Source organism: Balaenoptera borealis, assembly GCF_965194805.1.
Source record: "Balaenoptera borealis genome assembly, chromosome: 1".
Taxonomy (NCBI): domain Eukaryota; kingdom Metazoa; phylum Chordata; class Mammalia; order Artiodactyla; family Balaenopteridae; genus Balaenoptera; species Balaenoptera borealis.
In genome coordinates, this window is record NC_138860.1 from 190451059 (window position 1) to 190471583 (window position 20525).

Consider the following 20525-nt stretch of genomic DNA (forward strand, 5'->3'; position numbering starts at 1 on the left):
TTTTGTATCCTGCTACTTTACCAAATTCATTGATTAGCTCTAGGAGTTTTCTGGTAGCCTCTTTAGGATTCTCTATGTATAGTATCATGTCATCTGCAAATAGTGACAGCTTTACTTCTTCTTTTCCGATTTGGATTCCTTTTATTTCTTTGTCTTCTCTGATTGCTGTGGCTAGGACTTCCAAAACTATGTTGAATAATAGTGGTGAGAGTGGGCAACCTTGTCTTGTTCCTGATCTTAGTGGAAATGGTTTCAGTTTTTCACCATTGAGGACAATGTTGGCTGTGGGTTTGTCATATATGGTCTTTATTATGTTGAGGAAAGTTCCCTCTATGCCTACTTTCTGCAGGGCTTTTATCATAAATGGGTGTTGAATTTTGTCGAAAGCTTTCTCTGCATCTATTGAGATGATCATATGGTTTTTCTCCTTCAATTTGTTAATATGGTGTATCACATTGATTGATTTGCGTATATTGAAGAATCCTTGCATTCCTGGGATAAACCCCACTTGATCATGGTGTATGATCCTTTTAATGTGCTGTTGGATTCTGTTTGCGAGTATTTTGTTGAGGATTTTTGCATCTATGTTCATCAGTGATATTGGCCTGTAGTTTTCTTTCTTTGTGACATCTTTGTCTGGTTTTGGTATCAGGGTGATGGTGGCCTCGTAGAATGAGTTTGGGAGTGTTCCTCCCTCTGCAATATTTTGGAAGAGTTTGAGAAGGATAGGTGTTAGCTCTTCTCTAAATGTTTGATAGAATTCACCTGTGAAGCCATCTGGTCCTGGGCTTTTGTTTGTTGGAAGGTTTTTAATCACAGTGTCAATTTCAGTGCTTGTGATTGGTCTGTTCATATTTTCTATTTCTTCCTGGTTCAGTCTCGGCAGTTTGTGCATTTCTAAGAATCTGTCCATTTCTTCCAGGTTGTCCATTTTATTGGCATAGAGTTGCTTGTAGTAATCTCTCATGATCTTTTGTATTTCTGCAGTGTCAGTGGTTATTTCTCCTTTTTCATTTCTAATTCTATTGATCTGAGTCTTCTCCCTTTTTCTCTTGATGAGTCTGGCTAATGGTTTATCAATTTTGTTTATCTTCTCAAAGAACCAGCTTTTAGTTTTATTGATTTTTGCTATTGTTTCCTTCATTTCTTTTTCATTTATTTCTGACCTGATCTTTATAATTTCTTTCCTTCTGCTGGCTTTGGGGTTTTTTTGTTCTTCTTTCTCTAATTGTTTTAGGTGCAAGGTTAGGTTGTTTATTCGAGATGTTTCCTGTTTCTTGAGGTAGGCTTGTATTGCTATAAACTTCCCTCTTAGCACTGCTTTTGCTGCGTCCCATAGGTTTTGGGTCGTCGTATCTCCATTGTCATTTATTTCTAGGTATTTTTTGATTTCCCCTTTGATTTCTTCAGTAATCACTTCATTATTAAGTAATGTATTGTGTCTTGGTATAAAGCCCTTTACACTTTCTTCTTTCTCCCTGAACCAGCACAAATAAAATAATGTGTACTGCTCAGAGAGGTGGTTTGATCATTTTGATCACTCCATTTCTAAAAGACAGTATTTCATATGGATTTTAACAAAAGGATATATCTACAAAATATGTTACTTCACTACCTCTACTTTTAACATACTTTGTGCACTTCTAAACATCTAGAAAGACTAGATGTTTCAAATAAGGACTTAAGTTTGTCCACTATATACACAGTAGTGTTGAATAAACTACACACATGTAACAATGGTTAGATCTGGAAGTGTCTTCTACATAGGAACATTCTAATCTAGAACACTTCATTTCTCCTAGTACCTCCTTTCGGCCATCCATCCAACATTGGGCAAGTACAGGCACAGGTGTCACTTAGATGTGATTTACAATTTCACTTCCAAAGGTCCTTTTCAGAAGATGGCCTTTCAATGAATTTTAACACAAAGTGTACAAAATGTGTTAGTTTACTAACTCTACTTTTGTCATACATTGGCAACCTCTTTAATATCTAGAAACTAGATATTATAAAATTGGGACCCATTGGTCCAGTATATACAAAATATATACAGTAAAGTTAAACAAAATGCATGTCACATATAGAGCAATGCGTAAGTTGCAATGTTCTAGTAACTGCTAGCAAAACACCTTTTGCAATCTTCCCTCCCACCTCCTTAAACCCAATGAACAAGCACAGAGTATACTGTTCAGAGAGGAGGTTTAACAATTCCATTTCCAAAGACAGTATTTCCCATCAGTTTTTAAAAGCTATTTACAAGAAGCATTATTCTACTAAAACTACTTTTAAATACATCAAGCACTTCTAAACATCTAGAAAGAATAGATATTTCATATAAGAACTTACTTGTCCACTATGTACACAGCACTGTTAAATAAAATTGCACACATGTAACAAGGGTTATAATCTGAGGTATCTTCTAAATATGACCATTTTGGCCTGAACCATTTCCTCCCTCACTTCCTTCTCTCCGCCGCCAATCCAGTGGACAAGTACATGCATGTGTAATGCTTAGAGATGGTTGAACAAATTCATATCCAAAAGTCATTTACAGAAGACAAGCTTTCCTATGAATTTCAATAAAGTGGACAAAATGTGCTAATTTTACTAACTACTTTGTCATACACTGGCAACCCCTTTAACATCTAGAGACTAGATGTTGCAAAATTAGGGCTCAATTTGTCCATTATATACACTATATACACAGCAAAACAAAATGAACATACAAAAAATGGTTTTGTATGAAAACGTCCAGGTATGAACACACTAGCATATTACCTTTTGCAATTCTTTCCCTCCCTCCTCCAAACCACTGAACAAGTATAGACAATAGTATACTGTTCAGAGAGGTGGTTTAACATTTAACATTCCCAAAGACAGTACTTCCTATGAATTTTAGCAAAAAGATATTTACAAAGTGATATTTTACTACCTCTACATTTAACATACGTTGGGCACTTCTAAACATCTAGATGGACTAGATGTTTCAAATAAGGACTTAATTTGTCCACTATATACAGAGCAGTATTGAACGAACTGCACACATGTAACAGTTATAATCTGAAAGTGTCTTCAAAATACCAGCACTCTAGCCATTCTAAGACCAACCCCCTTCTCTCTCTCCCCCGCCTCCAACCCAGAGGGCTATAATGCTCAAATTTTCAGAAGACAATCTTTCCTAGAAATTTTAACACAAAATGTACAAAATGTATTATTTACTAACTCTATTTTTGTCATACACTGGCAACCTCTTTAACATCTAGAAAGACTAGGTGTTGTAAATTAGGACTCATTTGTCCATTATATACACTATATACACAGCAAAGTGAAACAAAATGCAGGAACATAAAAAAGACAATGGTTAATCTTGCCTCACTATAAACACACTGGCACAGAGCTCTTTGCACTTCCTTCTCCTCTCCCCGACCTTGAACCAGTGCACAAACACAGTGCATACTGCGTACTGTTCAAAAAGGTGGTTTGGCCACCCCTCCCCCCCAAAACAACATTTCATACGAATTTTAACAAAAAGATATTTACAAAATGTCTTTTTACTACCTCTACTTTGAACATATATCAGGCACTTCAGAACATCTAGAAAGGCTAGATATTTCAAAAAAGTACTTATTGTCAACTACATTACAGTAGTAAGGAATAAAATGCACACACAAAACAATGGTTCTAATATGGAAAAGTCTTCTAACTGTGACCAGTCTGGCATAGAACCTTCTTTTCTTCCTCCTCAACGTCTGCCATTCCATGTCCTCTAACCCACTGGACAAACGTGGACCTCTGTGGCTCCTGATGTCGCCTCTAGAGGTGGTCAAACAACTCCATTTCGAAAAGTCATTTCCAGAAGACATTTCTTTTCTACGGTTTTTTTAAAGAAACAAATGGGCATTTACAAGACATGTGACTTTAACTCTATCATACGTCGGCAACCTCTTCACATCTAGAAGGCCTATATGTAGCGAAAAGTTTTCTTTCGAAAGGTTGAGGGGAAAGTTGAGAGCAGCTTTTTCATATTATATACACAGGCCTTCTATAAATGGCCAGTAAATCTTCCCAAAGGGTGGCGGGCACTTCCTATTGGCCGCATGTGGTACGTTATTCTACCATTTCTATCTTCCGACATCGAGGTCTTGGTAGAACAACGACCAACCGCCCGATGACCCGCTAACGTTCCACCCGTCGTCGACCGGGGCTCCGCTCACCTTCCGGGCCCGTTCAGGCCTTTGTCCGTAGTTGTCCGGACGAGGTGAGGTCTCGTCCAACTGGGACAGACAGGTCACCTCAGGTCCCGGATCCGCGCGGGCTCCAAGGCCTAAGGGTGGCTGAGCTGGCGTCCACGCAGACCCCCCTTCCCGGGCCCTCGAAACTCTAAGGGCCCTCCGCGGCGTTCCAGTGGCCGCCATTCTTCTCGCCCTGCCACGCCCGACGCCCAAAGGCGCCACGTCCTCGGTGGCCTGCCGGAGGCTTTGCCTAACCCCTGCAGCGTGGGGTCAAGAGACCCGGCGGTGGGCGGGATCTGGGCTCCAAGGGGCCGCCGCCATTAGGTCGCGGACGTGGGGGTGGGGGAGAAGTTCGTTGCTGCTTCCAGGCTCGGGCCCTGCCAGTGGGCGGCTGCGGCAAGGGCTCTGGGGCTCGGCAAGACACAGCCTGAGCCTGTCCCGGGGGCCCCCCAGTTCACCTGCCGACCGGAGGCCGGAGGGCCTGGAGGGCCCCGGGCTAGAAGGCCGCGATCCACTTCTCACCGCGCTCTCTGCCGGAACTCTGTTTTGAATTTTTTAATGCGTGGGGTCCAAATTTGTGAGGTTTCAATATTTCCTATTTTCCTAAAGCAAAGGCATTCTGGTTCCCAAAGTTAGTGGGTTCTCATGTGTGGAACGAGGACCTGGGTTCTGAGATGGGTACTTCTCTAAACTGTTTCATGATAGATGTCAGCTTCCTTGTAGGATCTTGATTTTCCTTTTTAGAGAATCCCACACTGAGTGTGGACCTGATGGGAGGCAGTGCTCTCCCTGCTCCCACACAGCCCGCTGGTGCACACATGACCTACTCTCAGCCAGTCAGATGCCGGCTGGTGCGCTCTTGACCTACTCTCAGCCAACCAGATGGCAACTGGTGTACTCATGACCTATTCTCAGCCAACCAGATGCCAATTGGTGCACTCTTGACCTACTCTCAGCCAACCAGATGGCAGCTGGTATATTCATGACCTATTTTCAGCCAACCAGATTCCAGTTGGTGCACACATGACCTACTCTCAGCCAATCAGATGCTCAATCATAGATTGTTGAATCTACATTGAGTGCTTCTCACTCATGGGGAGAATTCCGGTGTTAGTCTTCTCAGCAGTGGCAGTGGTAGGCATGTGGATCAGGAAGATTTCCTTCATGACTTTTCCTGCCTGGCCTTCCATAACTCCTTTTGTTTCTTCCTTATTTAAAGCTTGGTCCTTTATTTCCCTATGGGCTTTGAGAAGACTTGATATCTTTCATGTGTGTGTTTGTGTATGTATGTTTGCATGTACCAACTTTACCTGGCATCATTTCTTTGTTTGCAACTAAGAACTCTGATGAGTAAATTGATGCCAGGAGTGGAGTGGACACAACAGATGCTTGAGGACAGGGACAGAGTTTAGAGTTTATATAAGTTACAAAATGAGCTCCGAGATGCTGTACCAGAGACCCCAACGCAGAATGGCTAAAACAAGACAAACGTGCATTCTCTCTCATGTAACGGTGTGAGTGTTGGGAAGACTTTGCTATCCCCAACATGTGGCTTTGTGGTTTAAGATGACATCCTTTCCAAGCCATGCCAAAGAAGGAAGGAGGAGCTGGAGTGCTATCATCTTTCTTTCTTTTGGGGAACATGACCGAGAAGCTGCAAACATCAAGCTTGCTGACTCTCATGGGCTTAGCCACAATGCCACTTCCAGCTGCAGAGGCAGCTGGGAAACCAATCTCTACCTGGCCAGACCTATGCTCTTCTAGCAATATGGTAGGAGAGTTCTAAGGCTACAAGGAAGGAAGATTGAACAGTTGGAGATGTTAGAAATGAAGGCTACAGGATGGGATGGGAAGCAGGCAAAGTCCAATTAATATTCTGGGGTGCAAATGTAGCAGCCCATAGTATGCAGCTAATGAAATTATTGCCTGTAATGACCTGGAATCCAGTGCTGAGTGAGGCAGAGATATGGAGATGGAGGGATCATATCGGTACAATCATAAAACCGTGTGATGTGTGAACAATTTGAGGACTGCAGGAGTGACCTGGCCGATTTCTACCACATGGAATTACTAAAGGTAAAAGAATGTCGAAACTCCAATTATTCCAGTCCAGGTATAGTATAAAGCTCAATGACATTCTATGACCATGCTGTTAAGATCTATCTTTCAGCTGGCAGAAATAGCAAAACAAATAAACAAACAAGAAACAATAACAACAAAACCCTCTGAGCTTGATCTGCAGAATTGTGAATTACACTATCAGTTGAATTCAGTTTCTCTAAGTCTTGTATATAAAACACACGAGGCTGGGACTTCCCTGGCGGTCCAGTGGTTAAGACTCTGTTCTTCCACTACAGGGGGCACAGGTTCGATCCCTGGTCGGGGAACTAAGATCCCACATGCCACATGGCGTGGCCAAAAAAATAAAAATAAAACACAGGATGCTGATCAGGAAAGAATGGAAACCTAAAAATTGGACTAGAAATATGTGGAAGAATTTGCAGCCCTCTGGTTAGCGTGAAGTCTGTCGCCTCCTTGGAACTAACCTGAGGAAGCAGGCTCAGCCCTTGTCTCATGAAGCTATTCTGTGCTTCCTGGAGAACACCACCCCTCCCTACACACAGAGAGCTTCCTTGGGAAAGAAAGGGATCACCCCTCATTCCCTGCACGGTCCTCAGATAACTAGACCTCGGCATGTCCCAGGGGACCAACTGCAAAGTGAAATGGCAACAGAAGGCTTACCCTGCAAAAGAACTGTAGGAGTTTGCTAATTTCTGTCATAAAAAATCTGGAGGCATATCTGTGGGAATGGATGTCTAGGATAGTGACCCAAGGAGGAAGAACATAATTAATGTCAGGTTCAATTGCTAATTACAGATACAGGTATTGTGAGGTTTAGGTGTTGTGCTAGTTTCCTAGGGCTGCTGTAACAAAGTATCACAAATCCAGCAAACAACAGAAATATCCTCTCACAATGTGGAGAGATAGAAATCCGAAATGAGGGTGTTGGCAGGGCTGTGCTCTCTCTGAATGCTCTAGAGAAGGGTCCACCCTTGCTTCTTCCCAGCTTTTGGTGGTTGCTGACCATCTTTGGCTCGTAGACACATCACTCCAATCCCTACCTCCCTTGTTGCAGGATTCCCTGTGTGTTCCTGTTTTCTCCCAAATTCTCCCTTGACCTTCCCCGTTCTATAAGGACAGCAGTCATTGCATCAGGGTCTACTCCAATCCAGGATGACCTCATCTGAACTTGGTTATATCTGTAACATCCTATTTCCAAATAAGGTTACATTTATAGGCACTGGGGAGACATCTTTTGGGGAGATACCATTCAACACATTATAGAAGTAATTTAATGCACCAGCCTGAACAGCTGAGAGGGAATCTAATCTTTTTCTTGCTGGTTAATACTAACCTGGGCTCAAAATCAGGAGGGAAGGCCCCCCATCACTGAAAGTGCACAGGCTGTAATTTGTAAAACTCTTAACAGCAATGGCGGTGGGAAGGGTCCCAGGAGAACCGAGGCTGGTGGCCACACTTAGCGGTTGGAGAAGGAGGGGGAGTGGACATACAGAAAGCAGAATGGTCAGTTTGCTTGTCCGAGGTCTTTGCTGTGGTTAATTGATCACGGGTTCTTGAAATGAAAATCAAATGTCAGTCCACTGAGGTCTGCTCGACTTGTAAACCGATATAAATACACACATGAGTAAATAAAGGTCTACGTCTGAATCATGACTTAAATTCTGTGGTTGAGAATCCCCATATCTGAATCAATTCATGAGTCAAAGTCTTTGGGCGGCGGATGGGGCTTAGGAAGGACCTGCAATGGGGCCACAGGTGCATGGCGTGGACCTTCCTCCCAGCCTTACCCAAGGGACCTGCACTGTTCACAGAGTTATTGTGTGCAAAGTAGGGGAAATGCCCAAGATATGGTCTCTTGGGCACTGGCTCTGAGCTGACACGTTGCCTTTGTCCACTGGTTAGAGTGGGCTGGTTGGGGAAGGCCCAGATGAGGCCTGTTAGCCTCCCTGTGGGCCTAATGCTGGGAACATTTACTGGTCATTTGCCCAGTTCCAGGGTGAACACTTGGCATCCCCGGAAAGAGGTAGGATGCACTTATGGTCTATTGACCTGTGGAATCAGGGAGAGCCCGGGGAACTGGGGAGAACTCATGGACCCAGGAGAGCCCGTGGAGTCAGCTAGGGCCCATGGACCCAGGGAGAGCCGTGAAACCCAGGCTATCATGGAGGGAACACCAAGTGTGAGAACTTCAACCTCTCTTTTCACATCCAAGTGATAAGTAAGTCTTCACTTCCTAGAGGCTGAGGAGGTGGGTGCAGCCATCAGAGACCTGGAAGAGGATGCCTTGGTGATTCTCATCATGTGCACCTGTGCACCTCTGCAAGCACACAAGGGCTAGGGGTGGGGAGAGCTGACACATTCATCACTGTACAAAATCCTCCGACGGAGGTATATTATCATTCCCACTTTACAGATGAGAAAATTAAGGCCTAGAAAGTTTGAAAAAACAGCCCAAGTTTCCAGAGCTAGAAAGGCTGGGATCTGAACCTAGTGGTATGATCTTAGTGCCCCAGATCTTACCCACCACTGAAAAGAAGAAATGAATGTATTTCAAGGAGCCCTCCATCTTGCCCTCCTGCTTAGGTGAAACCCTAGGAGATGCTTCAGAACCTGAAATGGGAAAGGTGCTTTTGTTCTGAGGCCTCAACTCTACCCAGAGCAATCCAGCCCCAGCCTGGCGTTCCATCGGATTTCTTTTCTCTTGAGAGCAAATCTGACTTGATGCTGAAACTCACCCTCCCAGGTCCAGGGATGTTCTCTTTGTTATATTCTGTGCTCATGGAAGTATAAGTGTCACCTAAATGTGTCAGGTTCTACTTGGGAGACCTTATTTTGTTTCTTCTAAAGATTTTCTCTTCACTGAACCCCAGAGCAAATTTGAGCTGCTGCGTGGCATGGATGTTGATGAGCTGTGGGTGTGAAGAAGGGGGGAGGGCTGGGGAGGGAGGGAGAGATGGATAGAGATGATGAGAGAGGGAGGGAAAGAGAGAGGGGAAGAGAGGAAAGGAGGAGGGAAGGCAGGGAAGGAGGGAGAACCAGCTCCAGGCAGCAAAGGGCCCCAGGTGGCAACTCAACGCAACTCTCAACCCACCAGCCCACCAGGCTGGCTTGAAAAACTAGGGGTGAGGTCTACAGAAATGAGGAACCCAGTTTCTAGCAGGTTAGGATTCAAGACCCCTACTTCTTCCACTGGAAAATGGATTTTAATGCCACTCAGGCCATTGTCTTGCTTTGTTTCTTAATGCGAGTCACTTGCTCTTTGGGGAACAGGAGCAGCAAGGGAAGCAAGAACCGTTTATTGAGTGCTTTCTATGTGTCAGGCACAGGGCTTTATACGGACATGTTCATATATGAAGATAGTATTTCTTGTCCTGTTGTGGCTTATGCGCAATGGTCAGGGGAAATGGTAGAAAATAAAAGCAAATGAGATGCAGAAATGCTCAAAGCCCCCACAGCTTGAAGATAGAATCAGGATGCTGGGCCTGCCTTTCAGGGGTAATGTGGGCAAGTTTTCCCAAGTATCTTGGTGGGTTGGCTAAACACTAGGATGTTCCCCTCCCCTCACCCAATCTATCCCATTTTCCCAAAGTCTGGTTTGAAAGCTTGGAGTGTACAAAAAGATTGGTCACCTGCACTGACCACCCACAAAGCTCTGGTCATCAAGGAAAGACCTTCACCTGCAGAGGGCAAGTAACACCTGCTGCCCACCACCAGCCCAGCATCCACTCCCATAACTTCTGGTAAACTTAACTCTGCTTTGTAGAATGAGCCCACACTACTTGCATGCAGCCTTGGTGGCTCTATCAATCAAGAAGCCCCTCCCTCACCTGGCCAAGGGCTGGGCACATGACCCAGACTCAGCCAATCAGACTCTCTCTCCCAGAATTCTGATTCTCACAAAAATGGAAAATGGTTGTAGCCACCCTCGGGAGCCTGTTCTTGCTGCCCAGGTGACAGGAAGTGATCCAGTTCCTTTCCTTTATGATATCTGATGCTTCACTTTTCCCTCTCATTTTGTAAAATCAAGTGTCCCTGATCCTCCAATAAATGCTTAAATTGGCCAGAGTCAGACGCTGTACTTTGCATCCAAAGGACCATAACCGGTACAGATGTATTATCTTAATTATTTCACACAATACCCTTAGAAGCCAGGCATTGCCTTGTCCCATTTGATAGATGAGATAACTGAAGATTGGGAAGGGGGTCACCCAGCAGGTGAGTTGTACAGCCAGTGACTTGGAGCCCTGCTCCTCACAGCTCCCCTTCAGGTAGCTTTAATCCAGGTGGACCGCAAGCCCCTTCCCCACCTCCCAGCTCGGCTGGCCTCCTCTGGGGTGGGAGCTCCACCTGCACGCCCTATAAATTGGTGGGGCACCCTGGGGAGGGAGTGTCTCCCCTGATTATTCCAGCAAAGGCAGGGTGAGGTTTCTGATTGCCCTCTGGAGAGATTGGCCAATTCCTAAAGCACCAATCACCTGCAAGGCCTAGGGGCTCCAAGGAGCTTATCCTCCAGCGTGGAGCCTTGGTGGTGGTACCTCCACTGGATGATGGAGTTGATGACCCTGCATGGGTTAGGGGCTCGGGTGTGATGCATGATGGGGCGGGCCATTCAGGAGACTTGGATGGATTACATCTGAACTGATGATTTTCAAGATGGCGCATCCATCCCTGTTGCAACTCCATCACTGAGATCTATCACCAAGAAGTTGAGAATGTTAGAGACACTTATCAAGACAGCCCCCGAAGAGGCCAGTGGGTGAGTCAGCTTTCCATCCGCAAGTTTCCTGAGGCTGTTGGGTCTGGGAGAGAAAAAGTGCATCTTCTTCCAATCTGGGCAGGAGATGCCTGACGGAGGCCCCTGGGGCTGATGGTCAGTGGCGGGAAACCTCCTTACTCGGGGCAGGGGGAGCATAAGTGATCCCTACTCCACCCCCCGCCTCTTGGGGGCTGAGACTTCCTGACTGGGGCGTTTTGAAGCTGGAGTGTAAGACTCTCCCCGGCACTGTGTGGGATGCAATGCCACGAGTGGGGAAGAATTGGGAGAAGGGGCAACCACCTTGGAGGGGAAAGGGCTTCAGGGTCAACCAACAAAGGGGCTTCCTCTATCACTTCTGCCCCCTGGGGCTGACACTTTCCAGCCTCAGCAGCTGCTGGTGTAGGGCTTTGCTCCCCTGCAGCAGTGTCTGCATCCGTCATCCTGCAATCTCAGAAAATCTTCCCTCTTGAGTTTTGGTTGCGGCCACATCCCAAAGTGAGGCTCTGGATGTGGGGTGGAAGCTCCGAGGACCTGCTTTCAGTCTCAGCTGACTGGGAGGTTCAAGGCTTTCTCTGGGGAAAGTTCATTGATTCCAACAGGAATTGAAAGTCTGCCATGGGCCAGGCATTGTGGGCATGAGGGATTCACGTGTAAACAAAGTAGACCAAGGTCCTGCCTCCTGGAGCCCACATCCCATAAGGGGAGAGGTCGTTAATTGCTAGTGAACATAACAAGGAGTTAGATTATCTGGTGAGTTAGGATGAAGTCAATGCTGTGGGTAAGGAGGTGGGGAGGGCTGGTGCGTGCGTGCCTCTGTGTGTGTGTGTGTGTGTGTGTGTGTGTGTGTGTGTGTGTGTGTGTGTCTGGGGGAAGGGACAAGGAAGCAATGTCAAATGCAGTGGTCGGAGCAGACTTTACTGAGAAGGTGATTATTGAAGGAAGAAGGAGGAGGAGGTGAGAGAATTAGCCTAGCAGCTGTCTGAAGGAGTCTGTTCCAGGCTGAGGGAACATCTTATGCTAATCCCCCAGTAGGGAGTAGGCCTGGCAAAGTTGGCAGAGCAGGGGAGCCAGTGTGATTGGCCAGGATGGAAGATGGGAAGGTGAGGTCAGACAGGTGACGAGGTCACACAGGGAGAGCTTGGAGGCTAATTTTGGATTTGGCTTTTTCCCTGATGGCAATGGGGAGCCATTGTCAGGTTTGCAATGGCGAGTGCCATGGAGGGCTTTTCTCAAGGATCTCCAAGCCTCATGTATGAACAGAGTGTAGGAAAGGCAGAAGCAGGAAGATCAGGTGAGAGGCAGGTGGTCTGGATCAGGTGACAGCCCTGGGATGGTGAGATGTGGTAAGATTCTGAACATGGTTTGAAGGTTGGATTTCCTACTAGATGAGATTGTGAGGGACACAGAGGAGTTTGGGATGAACCCCCAAATGTAACCAGAGAAGGAGTCACCATCAACTGAGATGGTGAGGGACATGGATGGAGTCAGTGTTTAGCAGGAAAGAGAGGAGTTCAATCTTGGACATATTGAGTTTTAAACACCTAAAAACACCCAAGATGTGTCAGTGGTGAGTCTCACCCCCTGAGGGTGGGGTGGCAGGAACCTTCATATATCTTCGCTTTGAATGTAGGGAGGGGCCTTCAAGTTGGCCACTTAGGGAGCTTGACATGTGCCTCCTGACTGTGGGGGCAGGTGAACGACCACCAACAATAGGGGAAAGGATGCCACAGTGTTTCTCCCAGATCAGATGTAGACACTTCAGAGACATTTAAAATCTCGTCCAGGACGTCTCCCTGGAGAAGCAAGGAGAGCCCAAGGTGGGGTAGACATCCAAGTTCTTGAGGATGAAATGTCCAAATAGAGGGAAATGCATCTTCTGAACCGTGTAAATTACATGAATTACATCGGCACTTGTTCCCTTGGGGGCGTTGGAAGGACTCGCAATGAGTCCCAGTAGTGGCCACTGCTTTGATCATCTGGGGGTGGTCCATGGCAGGAAGAGACCAACGCCTGCTGACATTGGTCCTAGACATGTGAGAAACTTCATGCCCCCCCTACCTGACTCCCTGCTATGGTCAGAGGGGTGTCTGAAGACACAGCTAGGACTCAGGGCGAGGAGTGTGACAGAAGAGGCTGGGCCATCAAGCTGGTCTTGGCTGGAAATGGGGGCCTTTAACCTTAAAGGCTTGGAGTTTTGACTATTAAATCATATTGGACTTTTCATTACTGAAGTGACAGGTTTTTGTGACCAAAAGTGACTGGAAGCCTTTTTTATTATCTGAGAGTAAACAGGCTAGATCTGGAGCTCTCATGAGATTTGAAGCAAGACCAGGGAAAGAACAAGCCCCAAGATATGGCCAACAGGGAGATGGTGGGGAGGGAGAAGGGAGTAGTAACTTTGCTCAAGGTACAGTTTCCACTGGTCACTCAGGGTGGCCAGGGCAATGGGACAGCCATCAGGAGGGTGTTGATTGGAGAAGGAAGGGAAAGGTCCAGAGGATGGGGTAGGGCCTGTGGTGGAGAGTTAAGAACAGACAGAGAGGAAAGTGAGCAAATGCTGTTTAAGAATAATCCAGCTTTACTTTTCTTAAATATTTTAATCTTTTTTTGACAACAAATCATATTTGTGTGTTTTCTCTGGTTTTAAAAGCAATACTTGTTCATTATGGAAAGTTGGAAAATATAAAATAGTATAAAGAAGAAAACAACTCATTAATAAATCAGGAGTAATTACTTTAGCAATAAATACTCCTATATTTTTGATGTGTAATTTGGTATATTTTACAGGCTATTTTTTGACCACTTTATTCCATAATATTTCATGGAAAAGATAGATGTTCATAAGAGAATATCATGAACAATTTTGAGCCAGTAAATTTGAAAACATACAAAATGGACAAAATCCTTAGAAAGTATGAATTCCCAAAACTGACTAAAGAAAAATGAAACATCTAAATATTCCTATAACCATTAAGGAAAGTGAATTTAGTTCTTTATCTTCCTATAAAAAGCACACCAGACCCAGACAATTTTACATTTAGGTTTTACATTAAAAAAAAATTTTTTTTTTATTCTTACACCAATGTTTTCAGGGAATAGTTTTACAAAATTAACATATGATAAGGATATAATCTTGATATCAAAACAAGAACAGTTTGAGAAAGGAAAATTATAGGCTAATCTCAAACATGAACATGGATGCAAAAATACTAAAAACATGCTAACCAAATACAGCAGCATAGTATAAAACAGATAACCTATTGTGACTAAGTTGATTTTATTCCAAAAAGCAAAACAGAAAATATATTAATTTATTTCTTCCACGTTAACAGCTTAAAGGAAAAAAAGATACGTTCAGTTTAATGCATGTATAGAAAGCGTTTACTTAAATTCAATACTCTTTTATGATAGAAGCTCATTTTACTCGAACTCCAGAGCAGCAATGCAGAATCTAGAAATCTTTAGCAAACATCATATCCAGTGACAAAACACTTGAAGTATTTTTTCAAGCCACAAATGCTCGCTATCCCTTCTGCTATTCAACACAGTATTGGAGGAACTAAACAGTGCACTATGACAAGAAAAATAAATAAAAATAAACAGATCAGAAGGAATAAGTATTTTAGAACTGTCAGTGTGTCCAGAATGATATGCTTGTCTTAGAAAAATCCAAAATAGTGTCGAGACCAATTGTACAAGTTAATTAGACAGTTTATTAAGATTACTGGATATATTATAAATATAAAATTTAGTTACATTTCTACACACCAACTTCAATGAATTAAACATTTAAACTAAATAAATAACAATTTACAAATAGCAATGTCAATAAAGGGAAACTAAGAATAAACCTGATGTAAGCTATGCAAGGTCTTTGTACTAAAATTTTAAAAACTTTGTTGAATACTTCTTTAAATTACTTAAAGAAATTAAGAAATATTGCACAGTTATGGATAATTCAAGACAATATTATAAACATGTCCATTCTCTTCGAATTGACCTATAGATGCGGTGTAATTTCAACCAAAATTCCAGTAGGGTGCCATGTGGAACTTGACCTGTGATTTCAAACTTTATATGAAAGAGTAAAGGTCAAAAACAGCTAAAATGCCCTTGAAGAAGAAATATAGAATGTGGGAACTCTCTCATTCTGATATGAAGATTTATTAAAAAACCATAGAAATCAAGACATTATGGTCTTATCAAAGCAACAGACAAAAGGATATATTGCAGAGGTGGCCTTGTTGATCAGTGGAGAAAGGAAGAGTTAATCTATCAATCAATACGTCAATAATGCTACACCAATGGTTTATTCTTGTGAAAAAATTATATCATATGCTCACCCTTTCACGGAACTCACAGAAATAAAGAATACATGCTAGATTGAGCACATGAAAATGAAAAACAAAACTTTAAGACTTTTAGAAGAGCATATAGGAGAATGAATGTAAACCCACGAAATAAACATACACACACTATTAAATGAATCATCAAGGAAGAGGTCAGTGCAGTCAACAATATTAAAATCTAAATCCTTCTATTTATCCAAAGGTACCATAAAGAGGGCAAAAGACACACTGCCAACTGGAGAAGATATTTATTACTCATTCACTGATAGAGAATTAGTACCTTCAAGACTCAAAGAAATCCTGCAAATCAATAGGAAAAGCAGGCAAATATCACAAATGGGCATTTTGTAGAAAAATATTAATAAATTTCCAAGAAAATGTATGAAAAGATGTCCACCCTTATTAGTAACCACAGAAGTAAATTAAAATCAAAACGAGAAACCATATCACCCCTGACAGATAGGTACAAATATAAAAGTCTGATGGACTGGCTATTTTCCTGCCCTACTCTGTGCCCTTCCAACTGGCCCTCGGGGGCTCCATCACTGTTGGCTTCTGATTAGCCCAGGCTGGGAGGTGGGAGAGAGCCCAGGAGACTTCTCTGCTTCCTCCCTGCTGTAGCTGCCCTTCTCCACACCTACAGCTCCTACCGGCCTTCCTTCCTGCTCCCCTGATGCTGGGCTCTGGCCACACCCCTTCCCCTATCCTCTCACCCCTAGGGGTGGTATCAGTTTCCCACTCTGCCAGTCCCTGCTGCCTCACCACCTCTGTTCCTTCTCTTAGCCCTGCCCACTCTTTGTGAAGTACTCTGTTCATTAATGCCTCTTCATGGAACAATCTGCTTTTTTGCTGGGACACTGAAAACAATGCCAGAAATTGGGAGGCCATGAAAAAACAGCGGTCTTTATTCATTGCTGCTGGGAATGCAGATGGTATACGCCCTGTGGGAAACAGTTTGCCCTTCTCTGCATTTGAAGATGCACTTACCTTACAAACCAGTAATCCCTCATCCATACACCTAATCTCAGAGAAACTCCAGGACACGTGAATGGTAGCAGCAGTCTTAGTTGGAATGGAAAAAAACCAAGGAGCCCACTCAAACACCCCATCAAGAGTAGCATGGCCAAATACATCGTGGTGCATTACACCAAGGGTGGAAGTGATGGAATTACAGGGCACACAAAAGCACGGAAAACAATGACGGTCATAAAAGCATGTCAGAAGAACATAAAAATGCCACCCCTTCATGTTAAATTCGAAGCCTAGAAAATGAAACAACATATTGTGGAGGAATACATACATATATGGAAAAAGGGAGAGAATGACAAAATTTAGGCTGGCGGGTGCCTCTTTGGGGTTGGGAGGGGATTATAACCAAGGAGCAGCACCGGGGTCTTTGACTGTACTGGGAACCATGACCTTCTTAAGGGATGCTCATCGCAAACTATACACATATATGATACAGATTCTTGCATGTCGGATCTCTCTCATAACATAAAATACAGAAATTAAAATATACTTGTTAGGGACATTACCTTCCTCCAACTCTATATTTAATGCAGGAGAGCTTTTTCTTTTACGGTTGTGTTATAATTGAATCACTCCCCTATTGTTGGACTTGAGGTCATGTGGGCGATTGTTCCTCAGTAACCAAGCTGGATGGTGTTTTATCTCATTTGACCTGCATGCTCATTCTGGAAGATCTACATCCATGCTTTTGGATGAGGAACTGCAGGACGGGCTGGTATTCACAGGACCCCAATATCACTCTAGGTTTTCTGCCTCCCTCTAGTCCCGGGCTCTCCCCCAGCTTGGAGTGTTGGCCTGATGGCTTTCTTCAAGCTGCCCGGGACCTGAGCATCTGCTCGGCTACTCCAGGCTCAGCTTTGTTTGGGGTTCGAGGCTGGAGATGTGGTGGTGCTGGGGCCTGCAGGTTAAGCTCTCACAGAGCCACAGCCTGGCGCAGCAGGGAGCGGGCACTGCCGGGCGTGGGACTTGTTCCCGGCTCAGAGAGCCATGAGGCTGCCATGTGTCGGCCTGCGGTGACCTGTCTGCCTCCCCTGGGGTCTGGGTCTCCCACTGGCTCCCGGTCCTGCGTGGGCAGCCAAGGCCCTGTCTGGACCTTGGGCCCTACAAGTCATGACTCAGCCCTGGGACATGGCTTTGTAAGATGGTGTCTGAACCACAGCTTTGAAACACACTTCCCTTCTCTACGGCAAGAGAGCTGAATTTTACAGCAAGTTGACTGGGAGTTTTAGATCCTTTTTTTCTGAACAGAACCTGACTTTTCTGCTTTTCTGCTGTAAAAGGAAGAGCTTATTTTTTGAGAGTCTGTGTCCTGCCAGGCACTGTGCATACACTCTCCACTTTATATTTTCAGTTTATCTTCTCAGTGAATGGGTAGTATTGTCCCATGTTACAAATAATGACACTGGGGTCCAGAGAGATTAAGTTACCCCACGTCTAAGGGGGCATCTGAGGCCTGACCTCAGCCCTGTTCATTCCACATTCTCCGGAAGTTAATGAAATACTCCCTGGGCACTAGGCCTCCGTGTTAACTCAACACGTGCCAGAAGGGGCATCGAATAAGGCATTCTTGTTCTGCGGAGCCATCAGAATTTACGATCCTATGACTGGCTCCATCCCGGCTGTCCGCTCTGGACTGTGTGACTTCAGGTGGCAGTTAGTCTACCTAATTCTCAGTCTCCTCGTAAAATGCCCTCAGAGATGGTGCCCACCTTACACGGTGCGTTGAGGTCAAATGGTGAGTGGGTGTGCAGTTCTAAGCACAGTGTAAAAGCTCCAAATATTTATTTCAGTTATGGAAGAGGGAGCAGAATAGGAGAGGGCTTAAGGATCTGAGCTGTAGAGACACAGAGACCAGGTTTAAATCATGGCGCTCAGAGTTACTAGCTGTGTGGCCCTGGGGAAGTCACCACCCCACTCCGAGCCTCAGTGTACCCACGTATAAGAGAGGGGCACCCATAGCGCCTTACGTATAGCCTCGTGGAAGAGCTAAGTGAGGGAAGGTGTGTTGACTTTGAACTGAGCGTCTGCACAGTCAAGTGTGGACACGTGGCAGCTGCTGCCTTTGGTGTCCTGGTATTTCTCCCCGATCTGGCCTCATGTGGTGGGAGATGCAGGAAGGTGACAGGCCTGGGGGGACAACAGAAATGCCCCCTGGTCCCTCTCAGACTCTTAATCCCTCAGTCCCTTTCAGGTGGGGTGGGGATGGAAGGAGACAGGCAGAGCTCAGCTGAGTGGCCCGGGGACCTCCTGGGGCACTGGCTCCTGCCTGGTTGCTGGGTCCCTCTTGTGCCAGCACTTAAGTGAGGGAAGCCTGGAGCAATCAAATAGCAGCCAGCAAACACGACTGGCAAGGGCAGCTCTCTGCTCTGCACCCCATCTGTCAGTTCTCGTCCGTGGAGTCTCCCCATCTAATTTGGGGCAAGTGGTTAATTGGAACTTGAATGTGGCTGGACTGTGGCCCGAGACAGTGGGGGTGGAGGTGTGAAGAAGGGAGAGCTATGTGGGCACGTTCTCACTGCCCAGAGGGGTTGAGGGTCCCCGTCACAGCGGGAGGGGGGGTGAATTGGGGTCACCAACACTGGGGGGCAGCTGAAGCCATGTTCTTGCAGTCTCCTCCAGCTGCTGGGTCTCAACTCACATGGCCTGAATCGCAGAGACGATTAGGATTTAATGCACTTTGCTGCTCACATTTCTGTCATGGTTTTAGGAGCTAATTGCTGGTAATTTTGTTAATGCTACTGATTGTCACCAGAGGCCCAAGGAAGGCTACCTTTTCTCTTTTGGAGTAAGGAATCCCACTTCCAGCTCCCTGTACCTCCCAGAGTCACCCCGTCGTCCACCCAGGAGGTCCCTGGCTCGTGCCTGCACTGGGGGAGTGCGTGAGGGCGGAAGCCATGGACCCGGACGTCACCGCTGTGGGCTTGCAGTGGGAAATGGGTCAGTAGTACAGATCTAACGGTCATTGCTGGGATCAGAGGGGTGAAGCGTTAATGCAGTGCCTGGTACACAGCACATCCTTGGCACGTGGCAGCTGCTAGTTATTTTTATACACAGCTTCAGCACCAACTTGCTGATGGCCCTGGGTGATCCACTTCGCCATTTCCCTGATGCGGAATGTGAGGACGAGGTTCATCATTCTAATAACAGCCATCGCTTCTTCAAGAATTACCTCTTTCCTTCCAGGTTCTGTGTTGGCACGTGGTCCTTGCTGAGTCAGTACCCAGTTGATGAGCTCCTGGAGGGCAGGACCCTGCTCCATAGTTATAGGACCAGTGTCTACTCCAGTGCCTGGTGCATAGTCAGTGTTTCATGAATATTCAGTGACACACTGAGCTGAACTGACATCATGTAGAAGAGTTACAGCAAAGGCACCCACCAGAGGTAAATGGTAAGTGGTAAAATTTTGCATGTAAGCCCTGTGAGGGCGACTGTCTGTCTTGTTTGCCATCCCGTCCCCCCAGAACAATGCATGGCACATAGTAGGTGCTCAACAAACATTTATTGAATGAATGAATAGAAGGGACAAACACTTCCCTTGCAGAGCACTTTGACACAGGATAAATAAGAAGTGTCCCACTAGGTAGCTGTGCCCTTCAGCCAAGGCGGGATTCTCTGCAGAGTGGTCAGACTTGCATTCTGAGGAATAGACTACAAAATCTGAATTCAGATCTTAACGGTGTTTGTGTAATTTTGAGTCTTGGTTTCACCTTAAGTAAAATGAAGATGGTGATAATAACAGTCCTGTGTTCCTCTGTTGCTGGGAGGATCAGATGAAATCATGGTAGATGCTCAGTGAATGTCAGCTGTTTTTAATCGGGGGCTGGGCAAAGGGAGGACTGGCTCTCGATGTCCCTTGGTGGATCCATGACCCCTGATCCTTCTGCACAGGAGACCCCTCTCCTGATGCAGGACGGGCCCTGGAAGAAACGTGAGGGCTGTGTGTCCCGTCATTCCTGAGCAGGCTGGTCCCAGCTCCTTGCCCAGCCGAGCTCAGCATCTGAAGGAACCTGTGGCTTGTTCTGAATCCAAAGAGGAAGCCGGATCAGACTGCAGCAACAGTCTGAAATCCCAAGGAAA

At 45.4% G+C, this 20525-nt stretch overlaps 1 long non-coding RNA gene across 1 annotated transcript; it reads right to left on the bottom strand.

Annotated features, from left to right (window-relative positions):
- Positions 1-2893: 2893 nt before the first annotated feature.
- Positions 2894-4782, bottom strand: LOC309609653. The gene is made up of 2 exons (XR_014233527.1): positions 4215-4782; positions 2894-3870 (listed from the first exon to the last, which is right to left on the bottom strand). It is a non-coding gene; the product is annotated as an uncharacterized lncRNA (long non-coding RNA).
- Positions 4783-20525: the final 15743 nt, after the last annotated feature.